We start from the raw sequence: 20,000 nt of genomic DNA on the forward strand, positions 1-20,000 counted from the left end.
TTCTAGAAAGGATGTCAGGAATCTTGTTGTCAGTCCCTTTAACATGTTTAATAACCAAATGAAATTTCTGCAGAAAAAGGGCCCAGCGCAAAATCCTCTGGTTTGCTCCCTTCATCTGCTCGATGAAAACCAGAGGATTGTGATCCATCCATAGCTCAACCGGGAAAGAAAAATTTGTCAGGTACAGTTTGAAATAGTTAAGAGCACGGACCAAAGAAATAGCTTCCTTTTCTATAGTAGAGTAACATTTTTCCGCCGCCAAAAGCGTTTTACCATAGTAAGACACAGGATGAACACCTTCCTCCTTTTTCTGAAAAAAGGACAGCTCCAATGCCAACGTCTCTGTCATCTACTGCTATAATGAAAGGCTTCTGAAAATCTGGGGAATTCAAAATGGAGTTAGTAATTAATACTGATTTAAGTTTATTAAAAGATTCTTCACACTGATCCGACCACCATAACTTTTTTTCCTTTTTCTAATAAAGTAATGAGAGGCTGAGCAATGACGCACAAATCTGCCATAATAACCCATCATGCCCAGCACTCTTCTTACCTCTCTAACATTACCAGGCCTTTTCAATTTTATAATTGCCTCGAGGTTAGCTTGTTTCGGAGCCACCTGACCTATATTTACCTTGTGACCCAAATAATAAACCTTGGCCTTGCCCAATTTGCACTTAGCCAAATTAACAACTGACCCCGCAGACCTAAGGGCTTCAAAAACCTCACGTTACCTTAAGATGTGGGTATCCCAGTCATTACTATTTACTACCAAGTCATGAATATAAATTTCCACTCTTTTCAAACCACAAATCACCCTGTTCATGAGCCTTTGAAAAGTACATGCAGCATTTTTCATTCCAAAAGGCATAACCTTACACTTGTATAGGCAAAACGGAATGACAAATGCCGATATTCCACGACTCAGTCTGACAATGGAACCTGCCAATAACCCTTTAAAAGATCCAACTTAAAAATAAATTTGGCAGAACCAATCTGATCTAAACCATCATCAATACAAGGGTGAGGAAAAGAATAACATTTCGTATTGGCGCTCACTTTACGGTGGTCCACACACATGCAGAACTTACTGTCTGCTTTTTTTACTAGTACAATAGAACTCCAGGAACTTAATGATGGTTGAATAAGGTTATGTTTCAACATATACTCTATCTCCTTACAGACCAAATCCCACTTTACGTCATGACCTAAAATATTTCTCCTACTGAAGCATCCTGAAAAAGATCTGAAAAGGAATAAATTAAATTAAGTACATCTTTCCGTTCGTTAACATCTAAATGATCTAACCTACTTTTTAACATCTCCAAATTTTGCATATTTTCACCCAATGCATCCGGAGGAAACTGACACCCTAACTGGTCAGAGTCCTCGGGAGGCACATCCGATAGCAAAGACATAGGCTCGGATACTATCGCCAATGGATCACTTTGCTTACCAATAAAAGGTTTCAGACGATTAACATGAAATTTTCTACGTTTACGGCTTGTAACGGGAGCTTCAATTTCATAATTACCCTCTGACAGTTTGCTCAAAACCTTCCAAGGGCCCTTATATCTTGGTTCGAGAAAACTATCAGGGTCCATACTCAGCACAAAAACCAACTCCCCTGGTTCAAATGACCGTACCTTCACCTTTTTGTCAAAGTTGTTCATCATTACCGACTGGGACGGTTCCACATTTTCCCTGGCAAACTTCCAGTCACTAATCATTCTTCCTTTCAGGTGTTCCACAAACCTTTTTACATTTATTTCCTCCTACCGGTTGGACTTGAGTATTTCAAAAACAATTTCCATTGGTCCACGGACCTTGTGCCCAAATACCAACTCGAAAGGAGCTACACCAGTGAAGAGTTAGGGTGATTCCTGATAGCAAAGAGGGCAAAAGTGAGGGCTTTGTCCCAGTCACTATCATAATCATAACAATGTTTCTTCAGGACAGACTTGAGGGTTTGGTGGAACCTTTCCACCACTCCTTGACTCTCAGGGTGATAAGGTACGCTGGTAACGTGCTGAATGGCCAGTTCAGCACATGACCCCTAAATACCTTACTCATGAAATTTGTTCCGCAGTCTGTCTGAATTACACAAGGGAGACCATACCTGGAAAAGAAATCCATTAATTTTTCAAAGACCAATTTGGAAGTAATACGCCTCATAGATATAGCTTCAGGAAAGCGAGAGGCCTTATCCATGATAGTGAATATAAGTAACTTGATTTAGTTTTGGGTAAGGGACCTACCACATTAATTACTAATTCAGAAAATTAATCACCTATAGCAGCTATTGGATGCAACGGGGCTTTAGGGATCTCCTGATTTGGTTTACCCATAACCTGACAAGTCTCACACGCTCTGATTAACTGCTTCACACTCAATTTGATTCCAGGCCACCAAAAATACCTAGCCACACTATGAAAACTTTTTAACACACCCAATGACCTGAAAAAAATTAGTATGAGCTAACTCCAAAACAGAATTTGTGAATTGAGAAGGAACCACAATCTGTTCCACCCGACCAGTTTTATTCAAATTATCAGATGCGGGACGACTAAACCTATATAATAAGCCCTTTACAACTCCAAACCATATTAAATTAATCCTATTGAGCTTTTATAAAAGCAGCTCTGGTCCAATCAAGTTTCGTGTTAACTACATAATTACAGCTACTCTCTACTGGCCCCGGCCTTAAAACATCTAACTTTACACTACTTAACATTGAATTATCATCGCTGTCCACATCAAGTAAATTAGCAGCTTTTGCTGCGTACCGAGTAATTACCGCCACGGGACTAGCATTTACTGATAATATAGGGAAAAGCTCCCGTCCTTCACTATCCAGCATATCATTACCCAGGATACCATCAATACCCGGAATAGGTAGATTATCCACCACAGCCAACTCAATGACGCGATCATATCTTGGAAAAGACATATGGACATTAACCAAAGGAGCGGACAAAACTGAATCCGGAAAACCTCCCAACAATACAAAATTTCCAGTATATTTTTAAAAACTATTTAGAGCCCTTTTAAGGGCTAACGAGCTGGCAGAACCAGTGTCCCTATAAAACTTCACCTGGACAACACGAGAGTCAAAAATCAACTTTCCAGGCCACACATATTTGTCATACTTGAGTCATGATTGGGGATTAGAAACATTAGGCTTACTACTATTTACTAAACTACTATCAACTACAGGTTTGTCTACAGGACTACTGCTACTAACCTCTGACTTATCATTAACCATGGCTACAGGACTTGTATTTTTGCACTGTAGGTAAATCCTACGAGCATTACACTGGTTTGGAAATGCCCGGGCTTGTTGCACAAAAAAAAAGCTTGCTTTACGTCCTGAGCTTATATTCCCATTATACCTGTTATTTCCCACACCTGCAAAGTCTTTATTAGCAAATATTTTAGGGGGAGGAGGACGTCCTTGGACTCTACCCACATCCCTATCACCTGAAAAAAGAATTAAAATTAATATTGCCACTCTTGGGGATATGGGGAGTCGACGAGGAGGTTTCCCTTCTCCTACTACTAATAGGGGAGCAAGATGTTTGATTATTTAAAGTCTTATAATTACAACTACCGCTACCTGACTTGTGAGTGAATATAAATTCATATGCTAACTGAGCAACACTACTCAATTTCACACTCTTTACCTCCTCCTGGTGAACTCTCAACTCCCTGCTACATGCCTTCTGAAACTCCTAAAGAAGCAACAGTTTACTTAACGCAGCGTAAAGAACTATCTGACGACTTTTCAGCCAGTCATCGAACTGTACCTCCTTGACACGTGCAAACTCCACGAAAGACTGCCCAGGGTGTTTCATATAGTTGCGAAACCGGAGGCGGTAGGCCTCAGGGACAAAGTTGTAGGATTTTAAAATCAAGGCTTTTACCTTCTGGTAATCCTAAGCTACTCCATCCTCAAAGGCATTATACATTTGCATTGCCTTGCCCATTAACCTACACTGCATTAATAAAGTCCACATTCTTGCCGGCTAAGAAAATCGGGAGGCCACACGCTCAAATGCCTTGAAGAACTCAGGGACATCCTTTTTGTCAAACACCGGGACCAATTTTAGTGCAACACCTATATTAAAACGATCTTGGTAGGTAATTATAGGGGAACTTATCAAATTGGCCCCTTGCAACCTAGCCATCACTATATGTAATTTCACCATCTCCAACTCATGACGCCTTACCTGCTAGTTCTCCTCAAACGCCATTTTTCGCAACTCTTTGCGCTTACAAATAAGGTTGTATTCCTTCTTCTCCTTGGAGTTACCCAACACATTAAAAGGGGGCTGAGGTTTGAAAGGTACAGAATCAAGGGGGACCAAAAACGGATGAAAGGAATCATTACCCGGAACCTGGGGAAAATTTGCTGGACACTCGTAAATGGTACTTATGATAGGAGGATTGACAAACAGAGTTAGGCCAGCCATCATACTTACTTTGTCCTCTTCGAAACCCTCACTCGAACTCTCCTCATTATCACCTATTACCTCACTCTCACTCCTGTTTTATTTCATCCGTAACTAAAACCAACATCTCTGCTCTGGTGTCTGCCGTCTTCCGAGGAACACCCAACCACTTAGCACACTCAAATAATTGTTTCTTACTTAGCAGGGACAAATACTCAAGGCAATTAGCTGACCAGAAAAACTCAGCTGGATCAAAAATAAATCCCTCCATTTTGTAAAACAAAAACAAAAAATAAATTCAGGGGAGAAAGGCAACACTAAAACGGAAAAAATGAATATTGAAGAGTCCATTCGAGTGTTGCTCCACCGACCAAAATACCGGATACCCTGAGCTCTGTATCCTGTCACGGTTGCTGAATATGTTACGACCCTTGTAGGGCTGTGGTGAAAGTTCTTATTGCATGATAGAGGGGTCAGTGATTTTCATAATATAAGGGATAAAAATTGGTTAGTGGAAAGAAAAACACTTGGGAAAACTTAAGCATATTCATTAACAAAATTTGTTAGTAGAGTCAACCTTGTGATTACCTAACAATTTGAATTAACCACTGACAACTAACAATTAATTACTAACACTTAAAAAATAACGATTAATGATTTACAGCTAACAACATGATCATTAATGCTTAAAAAGGCACACACCGCAACAATGCTTACTACTAACAAATAACAACTAACAAAATTCCCCAACTGAGGACACTACACTCTCAACGAGAGAGAGTCTAATGTTCAAATGTTTATCACCACACTAGAGAGAGAGAGACTATCATTTAAATAATTATCAAGAAACAAACTAAAATATAACATATGAATCCTCACACTCTTTGCGGCTGGAGAAAAACACCCACAGCTCCAAACAAGGTAGCGACTCAACTTCACTCTGCTACTGTAGGGAGTGCAGCTCCGCAGGACTCCTCATTAAAGGTAGGGAAATGTAGTCCCAATCCAAAAAACAAAGTAAATTATCTTTCTACCCGGCAACTGCCTCCATGAATGACACCACGAGCTCCAAGGCTTCTGCAGCTGACCATGGTAGGGATTCGTCGACGGAGGAGTCTCTCCTGGGTCCACCTTTAAAGCCGGTATTCCAACGTCAGCGATGCAGACCGCAGAAGAGAATATACAGGCAGTGCAAGACACAGCAGGTGGCAGAAATGCACCTGCAAAAGCCGTCAACCATTGGTGTCGCAATCCTCAAAAAGCTCACATAAGCCAGCAGCTGCAGTAGGTCCTGGGAGCCTCCAGCTCGAACTGTTCACTTTAGCAATCAAGTTCCTCACAAGTAAACATAGGTGTCACTTGTCACCAAGAACTCTAAAAGCACAAAAAGAAACAAACGTTAAACTATACACTTATAAATCTTTAAACGGGCGGGGAGGAGGTTAAAGCAGCACTTCAATAGAAAAAATGAAAAAAAAATTACAATTGAAGCCTAATAAACTTTAATTTTATACTAGTTTTACATGAAACAAAAATGTAGTTACAAGGCTGACATAAATTAGAGCAAAAGTTACGTTAATATTTAAGACATAATGTATATATATATATATATATATATATATATATATATATATATATATATATATATATATATATATATATATATATATATATATATATATATATATATATATATATATATATATATATATATATATATATATATATATATACGGATTTTGAGCGAAGCGAAAAATCTATTTTTGGGTTAGGTAGCCATGTCGTCCTGAAGGAAGTTCCTAAGTGGTAGCTTTCTAGGGTATATTTGACTACAGTGATATTCCCAGAGAATTTTACCTTAAGGTATCCAGAATTCTAACTCCTGGAGCGAATATCCCTAAATAATCTCACAGGGATATCGCATGATATCAGGGGACGTATTCTTGACACGTCACATAGCTATCTTCGCCCCGAACAGTATTAACGCTTCGAGGGGAATATAGTGACAAGAATCCGAAACGAGAATGAAAAGAGAGCCGCTCATAAGGCATCTCTCCTATCCCGTTTCCAGTGTGTATCTGATGAAGGCGGTAGCGCCCTTTTTATTCCTTGTACTGATATACGAGGTGCTACAGATACTGTGTTATAAGGAGGGGTCAATAAGCCCTTTTAAAATAAAAGGAAGGGCGGGTCCATCAGGACGACATGGCTACCTCAGCCAAAAATAGATTTTTCGCTTCGCTCAAAATCTGCTTTTTGAGCTCAGGCCATGTCGTCCTGATGGAAGTTTACCAGAGCATTACTGTATCTGTGGATTCTCAATCAGTGCCCTACTCTCAAGAAAGTATTTTCCTGGTCCGTCTAGACCTAGAGACCTATGAGGTTACCGTCATACATCATTTCATCAAAGCATGAATTATGTTATTGCTTCCTGCCACCTACAAGGATGAGTCATACTAGACTCTGGAAAAGTCTCGAGGAGTACATAATAACATATGGATGAGAAAATGACAAGCTTTTATAGTGGTCTCGCCCTATACATTATAAAGCTAAGTTTGTATAAGAGTCGCCAAAGTCAGAATGAATTTGTGACACCTTCCCAAATGTGACCACTCTTAATAACTATCGGATGAAGGTCATATCCACATAGGAACAAATTTGCATCTCGGCCACTCTCCCGTTAGGGTACCACCTCAACCCTTCCTAAGGAAGGGTTAAAGAGAGTGGACTTTTGCTTGAATCAGGGAATAATCTTAAAAATATCCATATTTTAATCTTAATGCTCCGTACATATCTAATAAGAATGAGTGTGGGCGAATAAAATGCAGGGTTCACTATGAACTAGTTTATTAAAATTTAATAAACATGCATATCAGATCTACCTTTATAAAATTTATAAAAAGTGGATGATATCCATTAAAGCACAAAGAAAACAGTCAACAGAAAATATTGTTTCATCTACCATGAAACAGATTTGCCACTTCAATTGAATTAGTAATAATGCTACAGTCTGTATACAGTTTACTTACACTAGCGTAAGAAACGCTTGGCACAAGTGTCCGTATTATGCTATAGTTCACCAACGTCAATGGAACTGTCCGTAAGGACACTTTCGTGGCCTATCGCTCAGTGTGTCGTACACACAGAGACTACACACCCATCCTCCTAATTAATCGTCCCAAATTAATTACACTGTTCCTCGCAGATTTAAAACAGAAGGTTAAAGGATTCTACCTGCTGCTACCACAGATTACTTGAGTTGCTTCACTTGCTTCGCATAGTGCATAAAGAACACCTTGGATGACCACCAGCTGGTGTACGAACAAAGATGTTCAAGGTCCATAAAAATAAGGAAATTTTATGGAAGCAGCAGCTCCTCTCGGATCATGACAAGCGGGTGTACTGTCAGGACCCGATTTGCGAATAACACAGGTGAGTTTTGCCCTTAGTTATAGATAACTTTGAGCCCGAGGTCTCTCCTCTGAACAGCTGTCCTCCCATAAAGTCTGAAGCTCTATGAAGATAGACCTTTAGGCACCCCACTGGACATAGAGATATATCTTCCTTCAGAGGGCAGAATCTCTAGGGACCCCACCTGATGGTGGGTAGCATGTTCTTGGTATCTGTTTGGATTTCAGCACTCTCTTGACAGATCCTGCTATTTCCTTCCTCTTCTTCCCAGGAATGGAAAGTCGATGTGACTCCAAATTCCAATGGATTCCCAACCACTGAAATTTTTGAGCTGGAGAAAGTTGAGACTTTTTTATATTGATCTTGAATCCCAGATGTTCCAGGAACTGGAACTGAATCACTATCTTTTTTAAGCTTGCATGCATTCTGTCCTGGATGCTGCCCACACCAGCCAGTCGTCCAAGTAGGCTACTACTTGGACCCCCTTTAGGCGTAATCGACGAACGGCTGCGTTCGCGAGCTTCGTGAAAATCCTTGGGGCTATGTTTAGCCCGAAAGGCATGGCTCTGAAGGAGTAAAGTTTTCTATGTAACTTGAAGCCTAGGTAGGAGGAGAGGTGGCGATTAACTGGAACATGCCAATAAGCGTCAGACAAGTCTATAGAGACAGTATATGCCCTTTTGGGCAGTAGGGTCCTTATGTGTTGAAATGTGAGCATTCTGAACTTAAAGTTCATTATGAACTTGTTGAGTGGCGACAAGTCTAGAATGACTCTGAGTTTTTCTGAGTCCTTATTTGGAACACAAAACAGCCTCCCTTGGAATTTGATGGACTTAACTTTCCGTATTACTCTTTTGTCTAAGAGCTCTCGGACGTATTGTTCCAGAACGGGGGTGGAGTGTTGGGAGAATTGAGGAAATTGAGGTGGAGGGCTGCTCCAACTCCAACCTAGTCCATTCTTTATTAGGCTGTGGGCCCAGGGATCGAAGGTCCACCGATCCCTAAATAGCTGTAGCCTCCCTCCTACTGGAAGCATCTCACTTCTACTGTTGTGGACCTGAGGCCTTGCCTCCTTGACCGCGTCCTCCCCTGGATCCCTTTCCTCTTGAAGGGTGTCTAGAAGAACCTCTGGCTGTTCCTCTAGCCCTCGAACAAAAAGGAAGAGGTCTGCCTTTCGAGGGCTGGGTTAAAAACTGGCGACTGAGTCGCCACTTGTTGAGGTACCAGCTGGTACGTGGTTGGAGGTTGTGCCATTATCTGAGGCACCGCAGTCACAGGGAGTTGTAGCTGTTGTTGCTGTCGGTAAGTTATAGCCGGCCGAGAAGATAGCCTAGGCCTTTTTGTCTTCCTCTTGGGTTGAGGACCCTCATCCTGAGAAGACTTCCTCTTATGATCTAAGCCCCACTTTTTGAGAAGGTTCCTATTCTCTGTGGCAGCTTTGTCTACTACCTCTTTAACCACATTGTTGGGAAAGAGGTCTTTACCCCAGATACGAGAGGAGATCAGTTTCCTCGGTTCGTGCCTCACCACAGCCGAGGCGAACACGAACTCTCTACAGGCTCTCCGAGCTTTAATAAAGCTATAGAGATCCTTCGTAACTGTGGCCAGATGGGTTTTGGCCACTACCATGAACATGTTCTGGATCTTGGGGTCACTTGCCATCGTTTCTAATGTCGTTTGCCACGACATCGATACCGCAAGTCTTTCCTTCATCTCTTGCTCCCTGCGCAAGTGAACCTCCGACACCTTAGGGAGTTCCTCACCGAACTGACGCTCAGCAATATCAGCTTCCAGCTTCCCGACTGAGAAGGTAAGGTGTACGTCCTTCCAGTCTCCTTGGTCCAAGGGCAAGGTAACAGCTTGCACTCCTCCAAGGAGGGGCATGGTTTCCCTGCCTCTACCGCCTTTAAGGCTGCCTTATTTCCCTTTTCCATGAAGGGAAAGGCTCTGGTAGGCGAGGCCACAAAGGAGGGAATCTTCTTACTCAAGGCTGCCACCTTTGAGTTCGTGAAGCCCCTCTCTATCATCGAGCTCAATAGTAACGCCTGATCTTTACTATGGTAAAAAACTATGGTCTCCTTCGGCTCAGTCTCCTCCTTTGAGATTGGCTCCTTCCTAAGGCGGACATAACAGTCCGGGTAGGAATCTTTATTGGGCAAAAATTCCACCTCTTCCAGGGGAATTGCTCCAAACTTTTCAGATATGACGATCTTCCCGATTGTCATTGGCATGTGTTCAGCATACCTCCAAGGATTGATATCCGAGCACAAAGAAAGATCCTTCACGTTGAGTCGCTTCTGGGGCCCACGTGATGCTGCAAGCCTACGTATCTCCAGTTTCATCGCAGCCTCCTTCTCATCATTTCTCTTCTGAATTTGTTGGATCATCTCAACAATAGAAGAAAGAGTCCTTCCCAGGTCATTTGAGATAGCAGACGATGTAGAGGGAACGGGTTCTGGGTCCGGAACCGATGTAACCAACACCTCATCGATTTCTTCCTCTTCTACTTGGGGAGCCTGGCACAGCTCCTCCTCTTGACCTTCTCCTAGAAGGTCCTTCTCTGTAGAATCCGACACCTCCGACATCCTATCGTCCAATTGGATGTCTTGAAGGGCGGCCGAAACTTCAGAATCCATCGGATTCTGGGCAGTTGGTATCTCCACCTGAGGCTGAGGAATGACTGCATCGGCTGATGCTTTAAGGAAAAAGTAGTCCCTCATCTTCTCATTTGGAAGGTAGGGGCCTGAGGTGTTTTTCTGAAAACCCCTCACCCAGGATCGTAACTTTTCCCTGGCAGCATACCTTGACTGCGTCGATTTAGGGTTGTCAAAAGCTTCAGTAATCAGGTTAGAACATACTGTACAAACCTGAGGGTCCCAATACTGGAGATCACCTCTGGAGGCTGCGCATGCTGCGTGCCTCTTACAATGTTGATGTCCACAGAAGTACATACTGCGGACATTACAGAACACACTCCCACACTTCGGATGGTTCTCCTGTAAAGAGGAGAAAAATCCATGAGTATCAAGTGAAGGCTTTTCACTTATATTGAAACATTTAGCTTATATAGAAAAGCTATAAAAGAAAGAAGGAAAGACACATACTTGCATTTCCTGTTCAGTCAATTGCCGTAACCTCCCAAGATAATAAAACTAAGGTTAATTCTATACTAGAATACCTTATGTAATTTCCTAAACGGAAATTTAATGTGTAGTTTTAATATACGGGATCAAAATAATACAGAAAGAACTCACTTTCTATATATTGTACAGTCTCAACAAAAGGCTGTACAAGATAACATTAAGTATGATGAAGAACTTTAGTGTTATCACAAACTCTGTACAGCAGTTTCAACTAATGCCGTGTGTACTACACTACGAATATAGCAACTACTGTACATCGCATGCTGCTGTGCCAGCCAGCACGTGCTGGTACGTACCGGCGTATGCCAGCATGTGCCGGCCGGCATCTACCCCTTTATAGATCAAAGATATACTATCTTTAACTAATAGGCGGCAGCCCACTGATTCGCGACTGTGTGCTGGCCGGCAATCATTGCCAGCTGACGGCTGAAAACACTAATACCCGGCTGCCGGCCGCTAATCGTAACAGCCAGCAGATTCGGGCTGTGATTCCACAGCCGGCCGGCAAAGGTAATAAAACCCATGCCCGCCGATAGTAGCCAAGAACCAGGGAACCTCTACCTTGTCGGCTGTCAAGCCGGCAGCCGGGATAAGGGTGCAACACAATAGTCAGAGAAACAGTATGGATGAAAGGTTATAAAGCGGCATGCCATACGACCTTCCATCCAGAAAGAGTGAACTTATGGAAGGGGAGAATGTAGCATTCAGGCTTCCAAAGAATCCACAGCCTGCCGGGCTCTACCGGCAGACATGGAAGAGAGATCAAGGGAGCTCTGGGGTTCACTCTGCAAAGAAAAAGGGTCTCTGCCTGCCGGCACGTAATGCCGGCCGGGAGAGAGCTGACCCGGTCCTCCATCCTAACCTATGCTAGTTACGGAAGAAGGACTATGGCCAAAGAAAAAATAAAAGAAAGAGAAGTGGGGAAGGGATAAGGGTCCTAAAGACTTCGTTCTAGCAAGAGACACACTCACCAGTTAGGGAAGCTCATCCTAACCAAGAGTTGTCTATTAGGGAGGAAGACTGGCAATGCTTGCTATCCTCCTCCCAACCAGAACAACGTTAGATGAAGTTATTTCGCCGGGCACCGAGAAACTTATTTTCCAGCCCGACAAAAAACAACACAGGACAGTCTGCTAGGCCACTAGAGGAAGGAATCATCAGAATCCTTCCGACATGGACTAGGGAAGCAAAGCTTCCTGTGTCCGCCCCTAACCTAGCAAAGGAGACTCATTCTCCATGCTAGGAAGAAGCAGACCACAGACTAAAAACTCTGAAGTTCTGCCCAAACCCAAAAACCAGTCACTCTGGTTATCAAGACAGGGCAGATATATCCTAGAATAGTAATACCTGGATTAATATACAGGTAGAACCACTAGGATTAAGCCAAGGGCTTTCAGAGGGAGAAAGGGATTGAACTTGGCCTCCAGAGGCGAAAAGAACAATCGGGGATGTGCGAAAGTATACTACTGTGCCTAGAATACTAGCTAGGTAAGGTGAGAATCGATTACCTAAATCACCGAAACTCTCTCGTATACAATCTTGGAAAAAACATTCAACAATATCTTCCATGTATAAAATATTTGCTTATAGCTTCAATAATATAAAACTCGGAAAAACTTATACCATGCATGAAAGTACTAGTCCCAGACATCTAGGCTACAAAGCCTCGCGAAGGGCAAGATCGGTACCTCGACCTGTGTTGAAATCACCGAGCAAAAACTGACCGAACAATATAAGCATTTCTAGAGCAGCTAAGTAGCTAAATTATTAAAGCGTAACAAACTGGGAACGTCGCTCTAGCTAACTAACTGACCCATAAGAGCGAGCGAAAGCATCCAGGATGCCTCCGGTAGGCAACAGCTCCTGTTTACGTTAATATCACTTTTGATTTAATTCAAAATGACAAGAGCTTACATTTATACATAGTAAAGATAATACTCAACTTTCCGGAGGCAGAAGAGGCCGGAGAAGTTATAAAAAAGTTGGATTAAATCCAAAATAACGAGAGAACACAAGGGAAAACACAGAGTAGTAGAGCTACACGAAAAGGAATGAAGAGGGCGCTACCGCCTTCATCAGATACACACTGGAAACGGGATAGGAGAGATGCCTTATGAGCGGCTCTCTTTTCATTCTCGTTTCGGATTCTTGTCACTATATCCCCCTCGAAGCGATAATACTGTTCGTGGCGAAGATAGCTATGTGACGTGTCAAGAATACGTCCTCTGATATTATGCAATATCCCTGTGAGATTATTTAGGGATATTCGCTCCAGGAGTTAGAATTCTGGATACCTTAAGGTAAAATTCTCTGGGAATATCACTGTAGTCAAATATACCCTAGAAAGCTACCAATTAGGAACTTCCATCAGGACGACATGGCCTGAGCCCAAAAATATATATATATATATATATATATATATATATATATATATATATATATATATATATATATATATATATATATATATATATATATATATATATATATATATATACATGCATACATACATACATACACATATATATATATATATATATATATATATATATATATATATATATATATATATATATATATATATATATATATATATATATATATATATATATATATATATATATATATATATATATATATATATATATATATATATATATATATATATATTATATATTATAAATTATATATATAATATATAACATATAATATAATATATATATATATATATATATATATATATATATATATATATATATATATATATATATATATATATATAAAGGATTTTGAGCGAAGCAAAAAATCTATATCTGGGTTAGGTAGCCATGTCGTCCTGATGGAAGTTCAGTCTCAAGGGCATGGCTACTTTACATTGCTACTTCCATTCATGATCAACCACGAGAGTAATTCTTTAAAAATCCTTTTGTGTGGGTGACTAAGTGTTTTCTTTATTATAACTTTCAATATATCTCTCATTTATTTCTCATAACCTTTTTTTCTCTTTGGAGTTTGCTGCAAATATTTAGGAATGAATCTGGTAGCCTCACACCCCTTAACAGCCTGAGACCTGATGAGCATTGTGTCGGAATCGACCCACATGCCTACTAGGCCAGAGCTATGTGATGCAGCTCTTAGCCATGGATATACATTGGAGGATAGTAGTTCGATAAAGGGGTGAGGGGTGTTATGCACATTCACATAGTATATCATTTTCAATGGCCATTTCTAACTAGAACATAAACAAGTTAAGCTCTCTCTCTCTCTCTCTCTCTCTCTCTCTCTCTCTCTCTCTCTCTCTCTCTCTCTCTCTCTCTCTCTCTCCCAATGACATAAGAACTTGTCGTATGATCACGCAGCTTTCATAATAATTGAATTTTTTATATTCCAATCTGGGCAAATAGGTGTCTCTTACAGCAGAGAAATTTGATACTTGCTTCTGCATATGTCAGTGGACATGTCTGTTTATTTGTGTTTCATTACATATGTGCTTTTTATTGGCAGATGTGTTTGTAAATTATCTTTTATAAAAGATTTTGCTTCTTTTATGTCTTGAAATATACTTCTTAAAATTCTTCTTCATAGGATTATAGTTAAGTGCATAATTCTTTCTTATGATTCAAGCAACTGAGATTAACAGAAAATTTAATCTCTTTCCAATAATTACATTAGAAAAAAAAATCTATTACGAACGTTTTCAGTGAAAATGAAAAAACAAAACGTCATTTCTAATCATAATAAAACTCTTAAAAAACTTATATTCCTAAAAATATAAAACAAATCTTTAGAAACATCCAGAAAATTATTTTAGGGATAATGATATTGCTCAGAAAATAATTCCATAAGAAAAGAAAACAGCTTCTGTTGGCAACTACATCTTTTTTGAAACCACACCTAGCAGATAAGTAATGATCTTTAACAATATTCCTTAATTGGTAGTTAAACTTAATGGTTATTGTGAAGTGGGCAGAGTTGATAGACATTAAAACTAATTTATTAAAGCAACTTTTCCTTTTTTTCAGCTTGCTCAATAGCCATCACAGAGCTCCAGCACTCATGGGTAATGGAAAGAAATTGTATTAGTTTTGCTGTCGTTTAAATATCAGTACTCGCTGTTCGAGAATAAATATACTTTTCAAAATTTCATATTAGTTCCTTTAATTTCAACTAAATATCTATATCATATCTTTGTGAACTTGATAAGCACGGGAGAAAAACGCTACACATGAGGTCTAAAATGCTTCCATATATTTACACAAAATACAGAATGGTACAATATTATTTCGTTACAATAAAGACGTAAACTTGAATGCGACTCATGAAAATAGGTATACAATTGGTGAAACTCTTTTTCTATTAGACACTTTCACTTGACTATAGCCCTGTGGAAAACAGGAGGAGTTTTTTGCATGAGTTTATAATGAACGAAGTAAATGATAAGGAAGTGTCTCCAAACTGCAGCTGTTAGAAAAAAAATCATACTTTCATACATAATTGAATTACATGTAAACAATAGAAATTACTTTTTTCTCAAATGCAGAGACGGAAATTTTAAAACGAAGTTTAACTATAATTAAACTTAAGTTAATAAAAGAAGTGGTGCTTAGACTGGAGATACTGAATAAAAACATCTTTTCCAAACTAACATCTCGCTAATGTATAATTTTCATGTCAATAAGATGAAAAATTATTCTTCCTTGAGGGTTGTGTTGGCCTATTGGTATCGTCCCCGCCTAGCAATCTGCTTGACTCGATAGTTCCATGAAGTGCCTGTAACTTTCCCATCCTCCTGGGCTAAGGATTGGGGGTTTTGGGAAGCCTATAGATCTACCCGCTGAATTATTAGCAACAATTTCCTTTGGCCTTCCTGGTCCTAGCTTAGAGGGAGAGGGTCTTTCGGCGCTGACCAAAGGCCATTGTCCAGCTAGCTAGGGTATTGTTACTGTCCCATTCCGCTTCTATTTATGAGTGGCCTTTAAACCTTCAAACAAATATTGTAATAAAATACTTCACCCTTCGGCAAAACATCTCAAGTTTTATAAAATCTGAATAATTCTAATCTCATCTCAGCATAAACGTATGGAGGTAATTTTTCCTAATATTTCTATTGTTGCATTTCGTAAAGACGTACGAGTTTATCTTTGACATATATCTATCTTCCCCAAGAATGACTTTAGCAAGGAATTGAACATCTTCCAAGAGATGCATAATATCTTTAAAAAATAAATTTTCAGGAATATACATTCAGCAAAGATATCCCATTTTCGTTATTCATCTTTGCAACAATAAAACTGTAATATGAATATGTTGATGGAAATATCTAAAGTCATATATTATTTCGTAGTATAATACGAATGTCAATTAAAGTAAAATTGCACTCAAGTTTGCATTTTTGGAATAATAAATTTCATGTGGTTTCTTCACAGCACAGCAAAAGAATTTGTGAATAAGAAAGAGATAATATACAACAAAAGATAAGAACATTGAAATGTCAAAAAATTAAATAATGGTAAGTTCTGAGTTATGCTAAAAATATCTTTCAATGTACACACACACACACACACACACACACATATATATATATATATATATATATATATATATATATATATATATATATATATATATATATATATATATATATATACATATATATATATACATACATATATATATATACATACATATATATATACATATATATATATATATATATATATATATATATATATATATATATATATATATATATATATATATATATATATATATATATATATATATATGTATATATATATATATATATATATATATATATATATATACATATATATATATATATGTATATATATATATATATATATATATATATATATATATATATATATATATATATATATATATATATATATATATATATATATATATATATATATATATATTATTTGTTTACGAGAGCACGCTCTCCATTTACTCCAAAACTATACAATCGTGCAGCTCTTCTCTTCTTGTACACTAATTAGGAGGTTTTTTAAAAAGGGAGAAAGCAAAAAATATCAAGATATGTTGAGCAAAGGTGAAGGGGTATATAGGTATACAAAAAAGAACTAGCTTTGTTTCCTCACTAAACGACCTAGAACTAACATCGCCAACATAGTCAACCTAACAGAAGCTAGTGATGCCAGCGGACATTTGAAATATATTAAAAATACACTATACTAAATTGAAAATGGAGTAATTACACATGCTCACTTACTTTGACGGCTGCTTTTCCGGTCACATTAGCAGGGGAACCCCACTTTCCACAGAACCTCCAATCTCAATATATCTTGATCGTTCAGATTATTCAAAATTTCTTATCACGGATTGCTCATATTCTGTTGAATTGTCACTGTCACATGACTCATGGAATAAGAAAGTCTTCAGTTTCCTCTTGAAAGCCTCAGTGTCTCCACTCATTTGGATGTCTCGTGGGAGCTTATTGTATAGTCTCGGGGCCGGATATTTGAAGGCTCTGGAGCCTACAGTAGACATATATCTAGGTTTCATTAGTTTGAAACCATCTGTAACTATTCTAGTGTCAACACGATGTTTTGGCTGCGCAATATGCAGCAATTCTTTTAGGTATTTGGACGACCGGTTCATATAACTTGGTGGGTTATTGTACATATTTTAAATTCAATTCTCGCTTTAATCGGTAGCCAGTGTAAATCGATTAGTATAAGGGTGATCCTTTCTCTAGGTGGGACACCTTTTATCAGTCTTGCTCCCCTATCTATTAAGTCATGTAATTTCTCAAGTTATGCTTTCGGTAAGTTGTCAGATGCAGTTTCAGTGGTCAATGCTGGTAATAACACAGTTTATCACAAGTTTCTTTACAGAATTTTCACCCAAATACTTTTTTTTTAAAGCAATAATTCTTAGATCATACCAGCAGTTTTTATTACATTATTGATTTGGGTATTAAGAGACAAGTTAGTCAAGAATTACACCTAGATCACGAACTTTACTAGATATCGGCACTGAGTCATTATTTATGTACATTTGAGTATCACCCAAGCTTCTCAAGTTGTTTCTCTTACCCCCCGCCATTAACCCTGTTTTGTTCTCATTTAATTTTAGTTTTTTAATTGTCATCCATTCCCTAACACAATCAAGGATTTAGTTTAGACTTTCAGTAGTGACATCTATATCATTTAAGGAGAAATAAAATTGTGTGTCATCCGCAAATAATTTGAACTTCACACCATGCCTTTGTAATATTTTCGTTAGACGAATAGTATAGATGCAGAATAATTTTGTGCCTGGGATACCCTTCTGTTTAAAGGTTCATATGATGAATAATAGTATCCAATTTGCACAAAATAATTTAGGTATACAAAGCTTGATCTTCAACACCGATGCACCGTATATCATTTAGTAGCAATTCATGCGCATCTGTATCAAGAGCCACACTGACATGAGTAATATCAAAATACCACATTTATTATCATCCATCATTTCCAGCATATCATTTACAACAGAACAGATGGTTGTGTCCGTAGAGTACAGTTTTCTGTAAGCAGATTGGTTGTCAGGAAAATTCTAGTACTTCTAAGTGGCTGATTAGTTGTTCAAGAATTATATATTCAAGCACTTTTGAGACAAAGGATAGATTTCAAAAAGGTCTATATAAGCTTAATTCCTGGTAGTCCAGTGCATTTTTCAGAACTCATTATTATTTCGGCTATACAAGAAAAGTTTGTCTCTCCATTCACTTCCAATATTAGCATAAGATCGATAACGCAGTTTGTTTGCTTTACTCTCTTGATAATCCTGGTGATATCATCATGTGTTTTGTTGTTAAATCTTATTAATTTTGTCTGTGTCAGGTGTATTATCAATCTAATGTTGAGTAATTACCAATGACCTAGTTATATTTTCAATTTTTTTTTAAGAATACTAGAAAACTATTTGCTAGTTTCTGATCACAGTATCCACCAGGTACAGTAGCTTCTTTTCGTTTACATTTCCCATTACACCATTTAGGAGGATCTCTCTATTATAGTAGTCACTTTTTTCCATTTTTATAAGGTAGTTGTTTTTTCCATTTTTATTAGGTAGTTGTATTGACACAGTTTTGTTTTTTACCCATGAAGTTTCAGTCTTTTCCAACGGTGGGCACATGGTATCATATTAACTTTTATTCACTTTATTATAGGTGGTCGTGAGACAATTAACACACATAGCTCCCAACAGACTTTGGTTATCATGATCACAAGGAATGTTGATGGCAACATTAATTTTCTCTGTAACTTCTTCAATAAAAACGGTAGGAGAAAAATCTGATTTATATCTAAAGTTTATTTCCTTTAATATTGCATGTTTTTGTAGAGGTAGACTAAGCGTAATAAGTTTGTGCACTGGGGAGACAGTACATTTCTCTTCAAACGTTTATACCAGACACAATATTAAACATTCCATCACTTAAAACTAGGTTCAACGTATGGCTAGTCCATATGATTCTAATAACTCGGGAATTGATGCGTCATCCATCAAAAAATTTAAGTCCCCACAAATGAATAATTCCTTTTTCTCCATGATATTCACCTTACTGAATACTGGTGTTTGATCTCAGATGTTTGTAGACTGTTACAAAGGATAATTTTTTCCCGCTTAAAATTTATTTCTATATTTTCAAAGCTTGTTACACTAATTATTTTTAACATTTAAAGATTTGAGCAACCTTTATGAATAAAGAGTCCGACACCCCCACCAGACCTCTGTGTGGGAGGAGGGGGTGTTATTTCAGTGATCTTTGCCTTGTCCAAGTTATTTGATCATGTTTCAGATAATGTTAGTGTGTCCAAATATTTATCGTTTATCAATTTTCTAGTTTTGATAGTTCTATCACCTACAGATTGTATATTTACATAGCCACATTTTATGGCGTACCTAGTAACCATGATCAGTATTTTCTGCAAGTCTTTTCAATTTCAAGTCATAAGGTTTGCAG

This window comes from Palaemon carinicauda, chromosome 29 (assembly GCF_036898095.1).
Source record: "Palaemon carinicauda isolate YSFRI2023 chromosome 29, ASM3689809v2, whole genome shotgun sequence".
In the NCBI taxonomy this organism is placed as follows: domain Eukaryota; kingdom Metazoa; phylum Arthropoda; class Malacostraca; order Decapoda; family Palaemonidae; genus Palaemon; species Palaemon carinicauda.